Source organism: Nannospalax galili, unplaced genomic scaffold, assembly GCF_000622305.1.
Source record: "Nannospalax galili isolate Female #2095 unplaced genomic scaffold, S.galili_v1.0 scaffold16, whole genome shotgun sequence".
Taxonomy (NCBI): domain Eukaryota; kingdom Metazoa; phylum Chordata; class Mammalia; order Rodentia; family Spalacidae; genus Nannospalax; species Nannospalax galili.
Genome location: NW_008339910.1, coordinates 4,166,011 through 4,171,182, shown reverse-complemented (window position 1 = coordinate 4,171,182; position 5,172 = coordinate 4,166,011). Strand labels below are relative to the sequence as shown.

General features: G+C 40.2%; 1 non-coding gene across 1 annotated transcript; it reads left to right on the top strand.

The window, feature by feature from the left end:
* Positions 1–4,041: 4,041 nt before the first annotated feature.
* On the top strand, positions 4,042–4,168 carry LOC115070639. The gene has a single exon (XR_003849780.1). It is a non-coding gene; the product is annotated as a small nucleolar RNA SNORA40 (small nucleolar RNA).
* The last annotated feature ends 1,004 nt before the right edge of the window (positions 4,169–5,172 follow it).

Genomic DNA, 5,172 nt, shown 5'->3' with positions numbered 1-5,172 from the left:
TCATAGGGTGTTCTGTTATTCTACAGGCAAGTTTTACATGCTGGTCAGAATCATTTAGAGCTGCTAAAGCCTCTCTCACTTTACAAAGATCCTGTCCCATTAAAGGGCTTAGCAAAACCATTAAAGCTCCATACCATTCTCAAGGTCCTTTATATCTCTGGTGAACACAGTCTTATCTGGCCCAGTGACCTGGGCATCATATATTGCTTTTCTCATACCTAGTTCTCTCAGTAATGCTTGTCTCTCCTTTATAGTCCTCCAGCCACTGTTAATTATGGGAGTTTTTCTTGGTGATGACCATGTATCTCTAATGCCTTCCACCAGCCATCCCTCTAAGGACTGTTCACCCCTGCATTGGCCTAGGTTGAACACTCTATATCGCAAGGATGGATGGGTGGTTATATAACTCAGCTGTGAAGCTTCCGAAGGACTTAGACTAAGAGTATTTTCTCCCATGTCCCATACCGTCATGAGCCATATGGTGAGGGGCTTTTTGATTGCTTGTTTGTAAGTTTTTCCTAGTTTTAAGAGTTCCGGCTTGGAGTGTTTCCTAGCTACAGTACTGTTAGCTTTCTTTGCCTTTTTGTATCAAAGTTCGAATCTGAGGGGAAGCTTTAGATACTTTTATTTTTAGGTCTTTTCCTTTTTCATTATTATCTGTATTTTTTTTTCAGAGTCCTTGGACCTTACACAAGTTAAAATGTCCTGTTTGTTTTTTTTTCTCTCTCTCAAGTTCTGCAACTGAATCTGCCAGTACCTTCTTAGGCTTTTCAGCTTCCTCTCTGCGTCGGACAAATCTTTTATTATACAAAGTAGCCATACCCCCTCTCTGGGTTCTCTGCTTGTGTCCGAGGCCTGTAAAACTTTTTCTAGCCTTACTATAACCTTTAACAAATCTTTATATACCTGAAACTGGGCTATTTCCCCACATTTACAACACAGCTGTAACCCACGCTTCTTCATGGCTGGCTTCTTTTTAGTTACTTTTTTTTTCTTGGTCTTTTATTGAGACAGGGTCTGCCTATAGCCCCAGCTGTCCTGGAACTCACTATGTAGACCAGGCTGGCCTTGAACTCACAGAGATCCACCTGCCTCTTCATCCTGAGTGCTGGGATTAAAGGCGTATGCCACCACGCCCAGCAAAGAGTATTTCTTTTTTTATTATTATTGTTATTTTATGTGTAAGCATGTATTGTGTATTGCCTGCATGTAGGTAAGTGCACCCATGTTGTTCAATGCCCGTGGAGGACAGAAGAGGCTGTCGGATGCCCTTGAACTGGAGTTATGGACAGTTGTTAGCTGCCATATGGGTGCTGGGATTTGAACCTGGGTCTTCTGCAAGAACAACCAGTGTTCTTAACCACTCAGCCATCTCTCCAGCCCTTAGTTACATATTTTATAATCCATTGTAAGATCCATATCAGTCCTGCCATTAGCTCCCTAGCTTTTTCCAAATTCCTGCGATTTTTTCATTCCTAGCACCACCATCCTGCCAACTGCACCAATTTGTTGCCTGAGTTCTCTTAGGGTCCCTTGCTCTTGGCATTAGGGATGAACCATGTTACACATCTTTATCTGAATTTTTCATAGTTTATATCCTGGGTAGGGGAAACAGAGTAACTTACCAAAGGCGAACACCCCATGCCCCATTCTGTTCTGTGGCTCAGTGGCCCACCATTCCAGATCACTTCTGCACCCTGCCCACAGTTACCATTAGCTTTCGTGTATGCCTGTGGGCCTGTGGTCTCACTCCAGGTCCTCTTGTGTCCACACAAGTGAAACACTGGGGCCATTCTTTTCCACACTGCTCTCCTTCTCTTCCAATATGGCACCAAAAGCCCCTCCTTCCTCAGCTAACTCTCCACAGTCAATTTTCAGCAGCAGACCCCACCGGTGGGAGGAACAAGGCTCCTGGGGTCACACCAGGTACCCTTCAGTGCAAATTCATCCATTGGAGTCTAGTCATCCTATCTAGAGTCACCCCTTAATGAAGATCTGCTCTCCCTCTCCCCACAGTAATCATTTTTCCAATAGTTCCTTGGCTAGAGTTGAGTCCTACTGCCCATTTCCCCCTTTTCATGCTGGGTTTTTGTCTGCTTGAGTCAGCATGGACCTTGTGCATGCTGTCAGCATTGCTGCAAGTTCATATGAACAAGTTCCACCAGGATGGCTGTAGCAAGATGGTATCTTATAGACATGACAGAGAAGCTGCACCTGTGAAATCTCAACAATATGGTTAACCAAGACTTTTGTAATGATGACACTAATGGACATACCAATAGGATGGGGAAAATTTCACAAGGCCTCACCCCTACATAAAGACCTACAGGCAACCAGTGGTGGTTGAGAGAGGGAGAACCGATCTCTATGAATGAGCTCCCTGATAGATTATTAAGTCTAAAGTTGGCAGCCCTAAACATACGTAAGAGCACCACTGGTGTGTGTGTGGTGTGTGTGTGTGTGTGTGTGTGTGTGTGTGTGTGTGTGTAACAATAAGAAAAAAGAAGTCATGAATTTGAGAGGGAGGCACAGGAGGAATTGGAGGTGGGAGAGAGGTGTAGAAATGATGTAAATATAGTACTACTGTATGAAATGTTCCACTGCTTAAAAATTTATTTAAAAAAAGAAACAGAATTTTTACAGAATATCAAATAATGCCCAAGAAAATAATTATGTTACAGAGGGGAAACAGGAATGTTAGTGGAGAAGCCTGGCAAAAATACTTTACTGAAGTGGTCATACTGTCAGGTTGAGCATAATCAGCAGACAAGTTTAAATTCTGAGACCCCTTTAAGTTTCATATAGAATCAGTCTTAAAAATGCTGGTTTCCTTCTTTCATATTCCATGTTGGATTATCTAGAAGTCTCTTCTCATTTGTAAGGAACACTGACTAATTCAATGGACAAAAGTTGCACTATAGCAATAATTTACATTCAAATATTCAATGTATTTCTGTGTGTGTGTGTGTGTGTGTATGTGTGTGTGCATGCTCACGTGTGCATGTGTGTGTGTTGCAGACTGACCCTAGGCTTCATGCATACTTAGTGTGCCCTGTATCACTAAGTTATTTTTCAGTACTACTATAAAAGTATTTTAGATGTTCTTACAAATTTTCTTTTAGACCAAAACAAAAAAAACATTAATAAAATAGGAGAAACCTAAATAATAATACCAAGATAAAGTAGAAAATCAGAAGGTAACAGATGGAATCATAATCACTGTTTTTTTAAATTTTCTTTTTGAGACAGAATCTCCTTGTAACCACAGTTGGTCTGGAATTGGAGAAGGTGATCAGGCTGGCCTTGATAACACAGAGATCCACCTGTCTCTGCCTCCCGAGTGCTGAGATTAAAGGTGTGCACCACCACATTCAGCTCCATAATCACTTTTAAATATCATTTTCTGCAATTTTCTTCTCAGTTCTACCTGCTGAAAACTTACTAATACTTCAAAACCTAAATGCAAAAATTATTACTTTCTCCAAAATTTCTTCTACTTTCCCTGCTGTAAATAAAATTTATTCTTACACTTTGAAATAACCTAAAAGTAAAGCTATAAAGGGGAAAATTGGAAAATGTAAGCTTTGTGTTTTATTGCATGTGACCTACCCTAATTTTAAAAGACAAAGTGGATACTTAGTATGAATACTTGTTGAGTTTTTTTCTAGAGAGAAGTACTTTCATAAAACTGTTTTGTTTTTAATTAACAGAAGGGAAATTTTACATTAAGTATAATGATTCACTTTCAAGTTATAGCAATAACTACATGCAAATTGAAGAAGAAATTGTTTTAAGAACAGACTATTGAGCCTAAAGGGATCATAACTAGAGACCTTAATAAAAATAAAAACTCCCACAAAATGTGTTTGTATATATTCTTTAACTTGAAACAGAATGCTGAGCTAGAGTAAATGCTTTTCAGCAATCATCAGAAACATTCTTTGTCTGTGCAACTGGAAACATTCCTGTCCAGAGGGCTAAGTCAATCAGATAAGAAGTGCAAACTTGAGGAAAGAGAAATGACTCTTAAATGCTCTTGTCAGCACTTTGTGTATGTTTGTTCAAGTGGTGGACAAAGGCATGAAAGACAGGTACAAAAATAAATCCTCTTTTGCAACCCAGAACTCATCGTTCACTATGAGTTTTGATATGTACAAGAAGAAATTATGACAAGAGTGCTTAAAGTGGTGGTGTTGAAAGAAAAGAAGGGTAGCAATGAAACACCCCAGGGGCCTAGGGTGAGCCAACTCCTGAGAGACCGAATGCATGCGATGGATCATGTGAAGAACCTTATCACGTGGAGGTGAGATGTATTTATATTGATCTCAAAAGTCTGAGATCTGTTAATTAAAAAATTAACAAAAATAAAAGGTTTATGAAAATACTTCTCCCTAGGAAAAAAAAACAAATATTCATACTAAGTATCCACTATGTCTTTTAAAATTAGGATAAGTCATATGCAATAAAACACTCAGGATGTGGAAGGTAAGAAAGAAAATAATTAGAGAACCAAGATGGTAGTGCAGCCAGAACAAGGGCAGTGATGGCAACTCTCAGCACAAGGACTTAAAACATGACTCTGGGCCTCTTTATTTTGTTACTAATCTTAATGCTTCTTTGTTTATCTCAAAGTTCTGAAATCAGGTCTTAGTAAGTAAGACGGAAAATAACTGGATAGCCAATGTGGCAGAGACAAACTGGCCTGGCAATCCATGTGCACCAGTGAGGCAGCACTGGTGCTGTCCACTGATATTGATGGGGTGTAGTCAAGCCAGCCTTCCCACCCATGTACCCCAGTGGCACCCATGGTCGCCCGATGGTCATCATCACTCAGCAGTTGTCAAGACCTGACTGCAGTCTGTCACGGTGCAGTGACCACAGTTCAAGCCTGATGGCCTTGGGGACCCTGATGGATAGAAATCAGGACACAGGATGCAGAGGTTTATGTGCCAGTGCATGCATATTGTGAACCAAACCAAGCTTATATAGGAATCAGATCTGGAGTAACCAAGGAATAACTAAGGATACATCACTAAACAGAAAGCAACCAAGGAATAACCAAGGATACATAAGAATACATTACTTCACCAACCAAAACTGACCCAATGTTTACAGTATCCAACAGTCAGCTGCATATCTTAGATATAAGGTGTTCTGTTTGTGATTACTTTT